The 15,494-nt window shown below is 38.4% G+C and overlaps 1 protein-coding gene across 1 annotated transcript in view; it reads right to left on the bottom strand.

Moving 5' to 3' along the window:
* The window catches only part of NLGN4X (neuroligin 4 X-linked), a 165,920-nt gene extending 154,799 nt beyond the window's left edge, over window positions 1-11,121 (bottom strand). Inside the window, exon 1 of the mRNA XM_088144962.1 lies at window positions 10,698-11,121. The gene's annotated coding sequence lies outside the window, so the exon portion shown is untranslated. The remainder of the gene's footprint in view (window positions 1-10,697) is intronic.
* Window positions 11,122-15,494: the final 4,373 nt, after the last annotated feature.

The raw sequence follows: 15,494 nt of genomic DNA, 5'->3' as shown, positions 1-15,494 counted from the left end.
CCGCTCAATCCCACAGACCTTGCTTCATAATAAATTTAGTTCAGGATCCAAAGAATTTTCTATTATTCCAGCTCTTCATTTCTGCTTGCTGCCTAAATTTATCAAATATAACTTCTTTGCTCTGCAGCCAAATGAATAAAACCAGAGCAATATTTATTATTCATTAATTTTATCTGTATCAGCATTGAAATGGCACAGGACCAGGTGATTTGCAGGATGCCTTTCCCTAAGGACATCTGTTCATCCTACCAGAGCAGATAGGGTGGGCCCACTCCTAGTCCCTTCCCTTAAATGCTGCCATCTTATGGGACCTAGGAAGAGTGCCTTTTCTGTGGCAGGCCATGCCTTACGGAACACCCTTCCCCGTGAAATTTGGCAGGCCCCCATCCTTTTAACCTGCCAAAAAGCACTCAAGACCTGGCTTTTCCCCCAAGCACTAGGATAGGGTGAGCTAAGTTTAGTTATGGAGCCAGATGTTTTGGTTTTAATATTTTTGGTTTTAATATTTTTATTGTACATAGATGTGATTTTGTCCCTTGGTTGTGAGCTGCCCAGAATTTTGTACAAGATGGGCAGTTATATAAATGTTTTAAATAAATAAATAAATAGATTAATTTTAAAACAGATAATCAGGATGAGGATGACTTTCATAAGCAGGGTTCCATGTTCTTTACCCAAGGGAAAATATAATGATGCAGATGTTTATATGTACTTTAAAACCCCCAATAAATTAATATGATTAGATATTTAATGCTAACCTAAAATTACTTGAAATTCCATGTCATATATTTTAGTACAATGCCATAGGTATTTAAAGTAAAGCATTATTTCTTGAATAACCCTAGCATCTACTAGAGCTGAGAAAAAACTCACAAACCCTGCTTAAAGCAGATTTCTTCCTCTTGCACATGCTTGCTGGCAATTCTTTAAATTGTAAATCCAACTCTGTTGGAGTATACCAGGTTGGCAAAGGCTAGTATAGTCATCACTGAATGAGATGAATCAATAGAATCGATATAAAGCAACTTCCTATATCATTTGAGATGAAGTTAGGTAGCCTGGTACTCATAGTCATCAATGTACCTATGGACTACTTTTCTTGGCACTCACCTAGATCCCCATCTGTTCCAAAAGCACTGTTATAAAATGTAATACAATCTGATCAGAAAGACCAAACAAACAAACAAAAACATAATACACTCAAATGTTAGCTCACTTTAAGTTGCCTAATATAAGTAACCTAATTTATTGTGACATAATTCTTCGACAGGAAGCATAATGGCATGTCTCTATTCAAAGACATTCATGGCTAAGACTTGTTTTTTCATCTTGATACAATATTTTTTCTGATGGATCATCTTTGCTTATGACTTACTGTTTGGGAAGTGAAAAAAGCCTGTCATACATTCTATGTGGGGTTAATTTAGCCCACAGGCTGGTCATTAAAAGGTTTCAACTATAGCAGCTTTATGTCATTCATCTACTCACAAGGTGACCAGAATGATGTAAGCAAGAGGAAAGGGGTCTCTGCATAACTACAATTATCCTTAATTACCATTGATATTGCTTATGAGAAGTCCAATAGTGAGATCTATAATTCTTCAAGATATAATATTAAACACATGGTTTTATTCCAATATTAGTATCATCAGAATACATAGCTTCCTAGGCCAGGGAAGGCTTGTTTGTTCCAAACTATTAACAACAATGCAGGTAAGAAATTCAAAACAGATGATGATAGGAACAACAATGGGGGTTCAAAAAAGTCAAGATAGCAGGCACAACTATGTGATTCCAATTCCACTTTTTTTTACTTGTGTGTGACATGCATAATAAATGTTAAAAAGAGGAGGGCTTTGATTACACAGTTGCTCACATAATCTTGACATTTTTGCCCCCACACCTTTCCACGGAAATCTCTGGAAGATGGTTAAATATAAAAACACTACTAAATATATATCACATAATTTATTTTAAAACATATTTTAAATGGCAATCCAAAATAGCCTGGAGTTTGATTACTCAGAACAATATATTGAGGCACAGTATATATACATATAGAAGTATAGTACCAAGAAATTCTACTTTCTTTGCCATATTAGTGCTGCGATTAGGTTTTCACAGTTATTGTACCCCTGTTATGATCTTAAGTGCTACTGACATGTTCACAGCCAGAGGTCTATACATCTCAAAGAACAAGAAAGACAGGAGTGGATAGAAATGGTCCTCATCTACTGTATTACCTACTGTAGGTGCTTCACAGTAAATCAGAAATTTTACTGTTTTTTAAGCTTCAGTTGCTTAAAAATAGGACCAAAAAAATCTCATCTATTGTGTACTACTAGCTATTGTGTACTACTGAAAGGAAAAAGCTGAGAGGTGGAATAATTTGGATATTTATTCATTTGATTTTAGGGCAGATTGTCATGGAGAAAATCTATCTACGAGGTTGCTAAGAATCAAAACTAACCTGATGGCACATAATCAATCAATCAGTTTATTTGATGAAATAGATATAAAGCTCTATTCAGTTCTTATACACAGAATTTTTTTAAAGTTTAAGTTGCACCTTTATATACATTAGAGCTATGGATCTTAGAGTGCTATTTAAAAAACTAAAATTCTCAGAAGGCTGAGGTTTGCCCATCCTGATAAAGAATGCATTTTTATATTGTACCTGACTTTTCCCAGTATGACAAGTAATTAGTTCATATTTAATCTGTGTTCTTCTAATTTGATTTTTAAACAAATCCTCTATCAGCCTTTCCTAAATACCTTCTTCTCAGCTTCTTGCTACTGTAGAGTTTTGACTTTGCCTTGCCCTACATCTGTCAACCATATCATTCTTGCTTTTACTGTCTGGCATAATTTGATTCCTTGACGGATTCCTTCTGAATGATGAATTCTGACATTAAGCCTGATTCATTCATCAGCTTCATTATTATCTAATTTATATCAACTAAATCTATCTCATAGTCCTCATCCTGAAAAGGGGTGTATATGGTATTATGACAAATGAATTAGGATTGAATCATGGAACAATTACAAAAACCATCTAAACCTGGCATTGCATCAACCAATGGTAGGTTAAATAAACGCCCCAGAAATTCCTATCCTCTCATGTATGTCATTGCTTTGTGTTCCTGGCTGCCCTCCCTCATAATTTTTAATCCCCCAGTGCCAAAATTTGCCGCCACCTGATATGGCCAAGTTTGTCTATTCTGTGTGGGATCAACAATCCCAAGTCTCAGAGGAAATATTTCCCTGGTTTGTCTTAGTGTGTCTTCTGGTAGAAGTACCCAGGATGACTTTTCCAGTTATATTTGGTAATGTTTTCCCTTATGGAAATATTATTCTAAGATTAAAATATAAAGTTTGCTTTGGATGAGATATACAATCATACCTATTGAAGAATAATACATTAATATGACTTAAGCATATAATTATAATAATATACATTTTCCCCATTTTTATCATTTCAGCACATTAAAAATACTCTATTTTCCATTTGCTATCAGTTGCACTTCAGTGTGCCTCTCTCATGCTATTATCAAACCTATGAAAAACTCCCATTCCATTTCTAACTTTTTTTTTAAAAAAGTCATTTTAATAATGAGTGCATTTTTCTCATCCTTCAGCCTAGTCATTTAATCAGCTCATTGTGAGATTTCCTATAATGTGCTTCTAATGAGAGCTCTATTAATTTCCAAAGCTTGGCTCTCTTAAAAGTTTCAACACCTCTGTCAAGTAGAAGAGTGTTCCGAAAATGAAATGTGAAAGAGGAAGGTAGAAAATTCAACCACATTACTTAAATGAAGCTGCCTTAATGTGAGTATATTAAAAGCAAAAGTGGAACAGGTGTACATTAAAGTAAAAGCTCATAGATGATCTCAGATCTGAAGAGTTTTTATAGAAACAATGTATGATTCTTCTAAAGTTATCTTCATACTCAATAAGAATAAATGGATAAGGAGTTGGCCAGGATTTCAAGTTAGGAAAAGAGGATTTTGCTTCTAATTCACAGTTCCCAACTGTATGCAAATATGCATTTTATTCTTCAAAAATCATGTGTTCTTCCCATTCCTGCAAGTTTCCTTAATTTATCTACTTATTAAATATAGTGATTTCCTTGCAAATGCCAGCATTCCACTCTTTATTTTTATCATTTTCTGAACGATCCCACTTTGTCCTGACATTTTCTTTCCATGTCCTCTAATGGAATCCAGCTTCTTCATATGCTACACCATCATTTTCTAAATTCAGTATCTTTTAATCCTATCCATTTTTGTTCCAATCTGTATTTTAACCACTAGAAATACCAACTTATCTCCCTCCCGCCGCCCCCCATTTCTGGCTGGCAAATTTTCAAGAACAGTTTTAACATATTAACATATTCGGATCACAGCTGCAAATATGTCAAGCATATTTTGCTTCAGTATTACTTTTCACTTATTTGCTACTGTGTTGCACATTCATCTGTTTGTTATGATCCTTCTGGAATATTTGAATCTATTTTTTTATTCCACCTTTTTAAAAGTTAAATGAAATATGCCTTCCTAATGGAGATCCTTGAAGAACTTCATGACATATCTCCCAACATTATTAAAAAGTTCAATTTACTTCTTTCATTTATATATTTTCCTTTAACCATTGATTTGAGAATTTGGCCTCTGGGAGTGCTAAATGTGGTCAGAAATATTGTCAAACATTTTTTGGAAGGTCATCTTTATTTTCTTTGCAACAGTAACTTATGTCTCTGTGTGTATTTTTGATAGCCTCAAATAATTCTAGGAGACTAGTTAGAAGTAAGTTCCTTTCATGCCTTGTAAACCACAGTGTCAGACAGCTAATGATCCACATCTGGAAACATCCAAAGCAGAATGCTCAAGGAAGCAGAAGACTGATAGCATAGTCATTTTCTAGGGAACTTTTAGGGATAAAGGCAACATGTGGAATATTATAAAATATACTTGGACAGATGGGCAACTTCCTAAATCATCAATGCTTTCACTAATTCAATTGGCACTCTGTTGCCTTTGCTTTCTCATTGCATCATCTATATCTCCTTTGCAGAAGTCTCATATTTGGCCTACTGCTTTTCCACTCCAGAAAGTCAGAATGGTTGTTTTGTTTCTTATTCATTTGATTAAATTTATAAGTCTGCCCAACTCTATTTAATCTTGGAATTAAAAATTAAATTACAAGAAAACTTAATTAATTTTTTTTAAAATGAAAGGGTACGTGAACTTGCCCAGTTACCAAAAAACAGCCCTGATTTCAAGGGGACAGTTGTTATTGCTTTTGTTTATTGGCCTATATGTATTATTTTTGTTTTGCTTTTTAAGAAAAAAAAATCTATGCCATTTGTTCACAATTGTATATGTTTAATTAAACAAACCATTGGAGTTAAGGATGATTTATCCAGGAAACTGCATGGATTTAGGTATGTCATCACTTTTACTATTATATCTGCTTCAACTAGGCTAAGTTATGCAGTAGGATTTTAAAAGCTGTGGATATCAAGGATTCTTGCTCAATAATTTCCAAAATGTAAATTGCAGCTTCATGTTTAATCATGAATGCTTTCTTTTAAACTGTTTCTCCCAGCTGTCATCTTCACCTCTCTGCCTCCATTTCTCTTCTTTTTCTTCTTCATCTTCAGATATATTGAGTCGTCTTTCCTTATCTATTATTTCCAGGAGAACTGCCAATGAAATCTCATTTCCATCAGACAACAAGCATTTTTCCTGTTGCAATTCAGGTCAGGGGACTACTAAAGCAAACAGAATGAGGCCCATTAAAAGGCTGGAGAGCGGAATGCAGAGCCCTCTCAGATTCAGGGATCAAAATGGCTCATAATATCAATGCTTTACAGACAGAGCTTGAGTACACCTGAGTTGCATGGTGATGGAAGAAAGCTTTAGCCTGAATTTAAAGTCCCATTATGGCTTTGAGTGGCTTGATGCCAACCCTGTTTAAGGTCCAGGTTTCTAATATTTCTTTCTGTTATTGTTCTTTTCAATGTATTTAGTGACTGTGAAGCAGATAGGAGAAATGCACCTGGGTTGCATTAAAGCCAGCTTGTTTTCTCTTTCTTTCTTTCTTTCTTTCTTTCTTTCTTTCTTTCTTTCTTTCTTTCTTTCTTTCTTTCTTTCTTTCTTTCTTTCTTTCTCTCTCTCTCTCTCTCTCTCTCTCTCTCTTTCTTTCTTTCTTTCTTTCTTTCTTTCAGATTATACAATGACACAAAGACAAAGATACTGTCCCACACAGGTGAATGTATTCCACACAATGAACGATTCAACTCATCAAAAACATGCTTCTCTTTTGATGTGGTGACTCTGTTGAGAACCCATCAAAAACAGCTCTGTTTCTATAGCAAAAGATAATATTAACAAAAATAAATAAATAAATCCTATCCTGAGGAGAATTCAAGCAACTCTTCCTTCTGATCCACAGCTGAACTTGAACTAAGTACATTTTAAGATTCCTTTTTTGAGAAACCCTTCATCATGAAGCTAATCAATAAAAGCATACTAAATAGCCATATTGATCTTTTAAACTGTATGCTAAAACCCAATCATGAACAGCCAGTTCATTTCAGATAATAAAATGCGAGGCCACAATTATGCAGAAATAATTATCTTAATTTTATCTACCCTATTTGATACTCATTTTTAATTTACAATATTTCAGTTTTATATTATTATTCTTAACAAGGCACTTAACATATACAGCTCATTTTAGAACTGAAATAATCTGATCAAATTCAGTACATGGATTTAGTGGTAGCTATTTATAATGAAATGAACTGCCAACTTTCCTTTTAGAGGTACACTGTATGCTTGAACTATATTATATTTTAACTACATTACAGAATAATATAAATATCTTCTGGAGAGAAGTAGCATGACACAATAGCACCTGATACAGTCATGATCCAATAAATACATTTTTAAACCCAAGCAAACATTTTTTTACTGAATTATGTTATCAGGCATAAGATCCTCCATAGGTTCTTGTAATTTGTGTTGTATTGCCAAATTATTCATACTGATACAATTACTGCTACATAAAGTATGCAACTCTTGTATAAGAATCTCACATAATTCTAACTAAAAATGTACAATTTTCTTTCAGAATAACCAGTATGGTGTATCTTTGCTATGGAAAACACACACACACACACACACACACACGGGAAAAACATAACTGGATAGACAAAATATTACAGTGATTTAATACTGAATTATGCAATCCACCATATTCTGCTCCACTAATAGCAAGAGAGTAGTTTGTGCCCATTTCATGCAAGAAATATATTTCTGCCTTCTATTAATATGAGTCTCAATTTTTTAGTAAACTGATTCCTGAAAATTATAGGAAAGAAGCAATTTTCATATGACATTGCAGCCATCCCCATGCCATTCTGTCTTATCCTTTAAAGCCTTACCATCTCTATCTTGCCACATATGCCCCACCTTAAATGTACAAGTTCGAAAGATTTCCTCTTATTTCAGAAACATCCTACCTTCTTCTCTCACTCATATTTACAGCAAGGATATCATCTTTAACTTCTTTCTGACAATGTTTTATCAATCTATTTACCTACACAAGCACAAGATGTTGGTTTACTGCAATCCTCTCAATAGCACGGAATGAAACATGCATCTGATCAAAAACAGCCCGTGTAATGGATTCAATAGATACATCAATCTTTGCTTCTCATTACATGATCTACCGACTTCTACAGTTTTGATCTGCTGATGTACACTGTCTAGTATAACAAGGTACGGGCTCTCTTTTCTTCATTCTGCTGTCTATCTTTTGACATAATTGTTATATCTTGTTCCAAGTAAGCCAAATCCTACACTTCCTGCAATTCTCATACATGAACTTTGAAATCTCAGAAGGCCTTCTATTTCCCAAGAAGACATAACGGATGGGTAGGAAAGCCGGCCTAGATGAATTTGTAAAACAATCCTGCTTTTGTCATTTGCAAAACAGACATACAATGGGTCTTTTAATATACAAGAAGAAATAGAGGGGGAAAAAACATTCAAGCAATTGACCAAACCTCCCCCAAAAATAAATAAAATGCACATCATTAAGAAGTGTCCACACTACCACCTTGTGGAATTTTCTTGCAAGAACAGCACCTGCTTTTTTCTATCACCTCCCCCTACCCCAAAGTAGAAAAGTTTCTACTATATATAGTATTTTCCTATTTTTCTAGATAGTATTTTTTTATTTTCCTATATATGAAAATAATGTATAGGAAATACACACACACACACACATATACATAGTAATAGACATAGAATGAATGAATGAATGAATGAATGAATGAATGAATGAATGAATGATTGAATATATATATATATATATATATATATATATATATAATATGTATAAGAAAAAAATGTCCATAGTACCTGAGGAGACAAAGAGTATGTCACGAAGACTTTCAGAATCTTATACATGCCAACGAGACAGACAATTAATGTGGCCTTTTCCTGAAATATCTAACTACCCTAACCCTAAATATTGAAACTTACAATTAACCAGACACTGAACATAACCACTTTCCAAAGAATTTCTCCCAGCACTCAAAAAATCTTTCTAGCAAAATGAAATCTAGGAAAGCACATCTCCAGCAACTGAACAGCAGCTCAAGATTAGAATGGTAAGAACAAGAATTCAGTTTCTTTTTACTTCACATATGCTTAATACTACTTAATATCCTACTTAAAGCCTAAAGTAGATATTCTTACCTTTCAAACATCTTCTAGCTAGCTCAGGTTAAAATCCAGGCAAAGCCTATCAAGCAGGGCCACTAACTGTTGTGATCAAAACATACCTTTGGACTGGGGAGTGGGGTTCTATTTATTTTATCTTTGGGCCACAGCTTCAGCTTTGACAGCTGTGTTTACCTGAGCAATGGTTGCAAAATGTGGTTAAGCAATTGGGAAAGCAGCTTACCAGGGGGTGGGAGGCTGGGGGGCATTTCAAAAGTGGAGACCCTGAAACTGGGCATTTGAGCATTGGCAGTGGGTAAAGAATATTCCATACTGACACACCGCTACCCATCACTGGAGAAGCTAGAGAGTTTGATCTGACAAGTTGGCCCTGGCATGGAGAGATGTGCGGGGCAAGACAGCTGCATCTGCTCCATCTTCCCAGAGCATCTGAGTGCCAAAGAGTAGCAGCCTGTACTGGAGACCTGGCAGCATCTGGAACTTTCAAGCGCCTGCAGTGATCTGGGGGTGGGGAGAGGAGATGAAGCCATCTCTCCCCCCTCCCCCCCCATTAGGATCACCCTATCCTTAAACATCCTGGAAGGCCTCAGGAGCTGGAAAGGGGGCTGAGGGCAAGATGGCAATTTTGCAAAGGATGTGAGAGGGAGGAGACTAACATGTTAGGCTGCCGATCTTATGACCCCCTTCACGGGTGGCTGCGGAAGGGACAGGTCATCATTCACAACGCCCTGCAGACCAAAAGGGAGGGGGTGCACAGGAAAATGAAGGCAGCTGCAGTGCAGAGAAGGAAGAGGTGGATGAAAAGGGGAGAAGCAGCCCTGAGATCGGGCATGAAAGGCAGGTTGTTCGACCACTTGAGTCTTAGTTCTAGGTTTGCTAACTTTCCACTGGAGAGTCAAGACTTAGCAGCGTGGATCAACCATTCCAGCCCAAAGTGGAGTTTTCTTCCTCCCCTTCCCCACCATGAGAAGGTGCAGAGAATTCAGAGAGATCCACTCTTGTGCATACAGCAGATCCAGCAATCCTATTGTCCCCCACCCCACCCCCGCAAAGGCGCTCCAGCCTCCCCTCCCCCTCCCTTTTTGAAAGCTATTTCCGTTGTTCTTCCCATTTAATTCGGCTTCTCGCTTCAGATAAACAAGTAATAAATAAGGAGGGAACCCACCCCGAATGCCAGTAAATCACGTGTGTTTTCTCATCTATTAAAAAGAAAAAAGAAAAAAAAATATTGAACACCAAGCAGCCCCCGGAGATGAGGAAGCAGAAGGAGGAGGAGGAGGACCCGCTTAATGGTTCCAGAGAGCCCCTAATCCCTCCCCGTTCTAGCGGGGGAGGGCTAAAGCAACGCTCCGGCCGCCTGTTTTGCATTTCTCCCAACCTCCATCCCCGCTCGGTTCCCAAGAACAGCCCCCGAGGTCCAGCTTCCCTGCGTAATCTCCGTGAAGCGGCGGCACTTCCCCCCCACCCCTCTCTCTCTGCCCCCCGTACTGCAGATATCACCCCCCTCCCCGCTGCATAGGCTTTATTTCTCTGAGCGGCAGAACTACTTTGTAAACATCTCACACAGAGCCCCACAGCTCCGCGAAAGAGCTGACTGCAGCAAAGTGGTCCCCATCTTCGAAATAATGGTCCAGGATGCGTGGATGCCTAAGTGGGTGACTGTGAGCGCGTGCGAGTGCGTGTGAGGAGAGGGCGGCGGGGGGGAGACGAAATCTTCTGTAATGGTGGTGGTGGGAAGAGGAAGGCGAGAGGAGAAGAAGCAAAGAAAACAGAAAGAAGTCTTTGCCTTTTTTTCCCCCAGTACAAAGGTGGCAAAGCGGCGGGAAACGGGGGGGGGGGGCGCGAAAATGACTGCAGCAAAGCAGTACCTCTATGGAGTATCAGCTGCAAACCGAAAACAAGAAGGGGGGAGAGGAAGGAAAGACTTCTAGATGCACCTACCTTTACCGAAAGAACTGCTGCTGTAGATGGAACAGGACCTTCCAGCGGATTTCTTCCCTTCGAATTTGGTTGGAATCTCACACCGCTGGACGGAGCGGAGTTCGGCGTCTCTCCCCCCCACCCATCCCCTTTTCGTGTCCGTGAAATCCAACCGAAGGATCGTTCTTGTCCGAAGGAATGCAACAGCCCCCTCGGAAGCGGGGGGGGGGGGGCGGGAGCGGCGATCAAACAAACAAACAAACAAACAACACACACGCACACACACTCACGCACCCACGCACCCCCCAAAGCCTGGCCGCAACACTCGGCTTGAAGGAGCCCGCTGCTCCTCGCTGCCAATGACCTACATTCAAGAGCGAGGATTCACGACAAGCCGCGCGGGAAGAAGGCGAGTTGGCCTCTGAGTAAGAGCTCGGATCGCCGATGCGGGGAGACAGCGGCGGGGAGGAGGGAGGGAGAGCGCGAGAGAGACTGCTCGGCTAGGAGAAGCGAGATTGAACAGGGAGAGGGGTCCAGGCTGTACCAGTCTCTCTCCTTCTGCTATTGGACCAAACTGAATGAAATTTACAAAGCCAGCAGCCAATAGATCTCCTCAGTCTGCCTCATCGCTACAGAAACCAGATCGACATCTACAAGCCAAGGCAAAGAGCCTCTCATCCTGAACGCAAACCAGCTGGAAGAGAATTAGCCGGGTGTCTGGAGGGCTGAACAGGTGGGCATTTGTACACATGTGGAAAGAGAAAGGTAGAGGAAAAAGCAGCCCGCCTGTTAGCGCCCTGCCTCTTCGAGTGGAACGGCTCTTGCTTGATTCGCACACACACCCTCAACCCCTTAGGGCCACTTCAAAAACGGTCTGTTCCACAGCAGCAAGGAAGACCTGCTACTGACTAATAAACTTGCTCAGATAGTAAGCCATTCTTGACCTGGATGGTAGAATTTAAAAAGGCTAGGCTGTTCTATGAGCAGCATCTTCGGTGTTTCAGCCAGGCATGGTTGGAATCACCAGAGGCTGATCATGGGACCTTAAGCATGCAAAACATGTGCTTTGTCATTGAGCTGTGTCCCCACCCATTGCTTTGACAGTATGCCTTACTTTTCTCTCTGCCACACATCTACACCTCACAAATGACAAGGCACAGAGGTGGTTTCCATAAGCAAGAAGTGATGGGTTTCCATGTGCTTGCTCCTCTGCATATGGACCAAAGTTTCATTCTGAAAAGCTTGCGCAAGAACTAGAAAACCTGGTTTCTTTGAAACTAGGACCGCTGCTGGGATAAATTACAAACATTAGCAATTAAAAAAAGGCGGTATAAACTGGAAATCGATAAACCTTATTTGTCCCATTGTTTGCACCAACACAACTACAACATGGCTTATAGTGATCCTACATGGAATTTATTTCTTGCTGTGGCAAGGGAAAAACTGCCAGTATAATGTGTTCTACTGATTATCATTACTCGCCTCTGTGTTTTGCTGCCAGCTGGCATTTTGCAGTTCAGAAAAGAGCAGGATAAGGATGCTTAAATCATGGTCTGTGTCATGGGGATAATCAGTAAAATTGGGGTTGCCAAGCTGCCGTAGTAACATTGTGTGTGTGTGTGTGTGAGTATTTACAGATGTTTAGGTCTGTTCTGAAACCAAATCTTCTACATACACTTCACACCATTGGAGCTTCTATATCACTTTAAAAGTACCTAAAATTGATCAGGTAATATGCTGTGACTTGGGTAATATGCATCAGGTTATGCCACATTGCTTGAGAGATCTGTCATGAGTGTGGTTGTTAAGTGGAACATCACAGATAATTATCTTGGTGCAAGCCTTTGGATGTTACCTTGGTGGTTTGGAAAGAGTAGGAATAGCAGTCCTTAAGCAGGCTGGGACTGTTCGGTACAGATCACCATAACTATTGAACGGTTTGAAAATAGGACCTTTCTGACACTAGCATAGAGATCCACAGTAGGTGATCCATGTGAGGAATCAATGAAACAGAAAACTGCAATAAATATAGGAATCCCCGTGACATATGACCCATATGGGAAGAAAAAGGATAAAGTGTAGAGTTTACATTTTTTTATATTAATTTGCATGTACTTATCTATCTCACACTGCAAAGCTATATAAAAGTTATGTATGCCAAATCATATCAAATACAAAAATAGTAAACTCATTTTAAAGTGTTGAAACAGCACAAAAGCATTAGAATAATATTTTTAAAAGACTATTTCTATGCAGGCCCACACTTTCTTCCTGAGAACTTGAAAGCGGATTCAGTACAGTAGATGAAAGTTGAATTCTCTGACTGAATGATCTATTACACATTTATATTACTGATTTTTTCCCCCTACAACATTCTGGATGATCAATATTTGAGAAACCTTTAGACACTACATTTTGTTATTTGCAAACAAAAATAGGCTACTTTTGAGGGCAGAGCCTCACAGGTAATTCATAATAGGTCTATCATGACTATTTTACAATGGATTTTTTATCATTTATAAATAATTTTATAAATTCTATAATTTATAAATAATTTCCTCCATCCTGAAAATGACATCATTTAGAAATAATCCAGAAAGTTCATCTATTAAATTTTACTGAAATCACTAGAAATATCTAAAGTGATATAAAAAAGTGATATAAAGTGATATCTAAAGTGATACAAAGTCAGGTTTTTTTAAAAACCAACTTAACTTTAAATAGATGTGGGACAAGCAATTTCATTGGTACCATGTGCCTCCATGATCCCAATCTTTCCTCAGTCTCATGCGTCCTCAACTTATACCAGCCTATAAGTAAAACAGCCTTAAATCATCATGGAATGTACCAATGTAAAGGGTACAAAAGGTTTTTTTTTTTTCTTTCCCCTGTAAAACTGACTCTTTCCCATCATAGCTTCTAAGTATGTAACTTCTGCAATATCAAGTTCTTTTATCTTGGAGGTGATTACCTGTCATAGGTGTGATCAGAGGTATATTTGGATTTCAGTGGCATAAAAGCACTTGTAATTGATTAGTTGATTAAATAATTAATTTGGGAGATGTGGACCTGCCCTGTTTTCTCCAACCAGTCTTATGGCAGTTATTTCTTTCCCATCATTTGTCTCTGCATGAGTACATTGATTCTTTTCATGACCATCACCTGTCCCCCACCCCAGTTTTTGACAACACTCTCTCTGCAATTTTCCAACATGCCCCTTGGTGTGCACTCAATAAAACCAAAATTGAATGCGGACATTATCTGAGATGTGTTACAGTGCACATCTCAGGCACTTACAAGACTACAGTTCCAGCAAATGGCATCAGCGACTAGAGGGCCGATTTCACAATATCCCATATAATATGCGATTCTGCCCTTGTTCCAAGGAAAGTATAGAAGATTTTACCCATTATTTATTGTACTGCCCTATTTCTGCTTCAGCATGTAGAAAATTTCTGGAGCCCCTTTTGATAAGAAAACCATTTTGGCCTGATTCATTTAAAATTGAGTATCTAATGAATTTAGACAAGAAGACATTGCTATGGAAATTAGCAAGCTTTGCACGGGCTGCTACTAAACCGAGAGAATAGTTTATCAAATGTTCCTAATGTTTTCTAATAATTTATCAGTTGTAATAACACTGTTTTAATCTTTTTTGCTGATTTTTGTATATTTTAATGTATTTTATTAATGTATGGCCACTTTTGTGCAGATTTTATCTTATTTGTTACGATCCGTGGTCAAAACAATAAATAAATTGAACTGAAAATTTTCCAGCAAGGCAGAAGAGACAGCAAAACCTGTAGCTACAGTTAATTATATTCATATTGTTAGCCAACGAAACTATAATTTAAATGGACCTAATGGTAACCATGTAAACAAATAAAATGTTATGCCCTAATGGTATTCTGAAATATATATTTAGTTATTGGATGCAGCCACCCTCTTTTTCCTTAATTAATTAATGAATTAATTAAAACATTTATTTGGCCACCCACGTCAACCAAGCTGACACTGGGAGGCTTACAAAAAACAACACCACCCAACAAAAATGATAGCCGCAGTATATACACCAACAAACAACAGAATAATAAAAGGGTGGTGCAAACAACAGTATTACCAGCAATCAATCAGGACTCCAGTACATCACAATCAAAGGCCTGGGGAAAGAGCTTGATCTTGACAGTCTTTTCAAAGGCCAGCAGAGTCTAGGGGTAACTCTATGTCAGTAGGAAGGTTGTTTCGTAAAATAGGGGCCGCCACCAAGAAAACCTGCAATACAAGATGGTATTGTTTCAATAAAAGGACCCAGAATGCTTCCTCCCTATCCAAGTATATGGGGTGGGCCGGTACCATGGGAAGACAGTGCCTCAAGTAACCAAATGCAATGACCGTAAAATAAAGAGGGATATAGGGATATTGCTGGTTATTTATCAGTTTGTCAGTTTCCCCATATTTGTCCATTTCAAATACATATAGTTCTGTTTCAAATCACTTCTCCCTCTTCTCAGTTCAGTAAGAGATCAAGTTGCACAGCAGCTGATCAGTTTTAGTTATTTTGCTGTACAGCATCTAGTTAGCTGCAGGTTCCTCGGTGTTCCTCTTCTATGGGATCTTTTCCCCATATCTTTCTTTATTTCACCTTATTTTAACTTTCGAGATGGGATGTGAGGGGAAGGGAAGTTAAATCAATCTAGAGAAGCCCAAGCAAAGTCCCAAAGTCAGATTCACCCCATTCATGCATTCACCTGATTGGTGAATGTTTTTCTTACTGTCCGGTGATATCCTGAAAGGGGACCAACAGCAAAGCCAGAGGAA

The sequence above is a fragment of the Python bivittatus genome, unplaced genomic scaffold (assembly GCF_059951505.1).
Source record: "Python bivittatus isolate LINGU-HERP-01145 unplaced genomic scaffold, Pbiv_v1 ctg000350_np1212, whole genome shotgun sequence".
NCBI classification, from domain to species: domain Eukaryota; kingdom Metazoa; phylum Chordata; class Lepidosauria; order Squamata; family Pythonidae; genus Python; species Python bivittatus.
The sequence above is the reverse complement of the archived record's forward strand: the minus strand, read 5'-3'. Positions and strand labels throughout refer to the sequence as shown.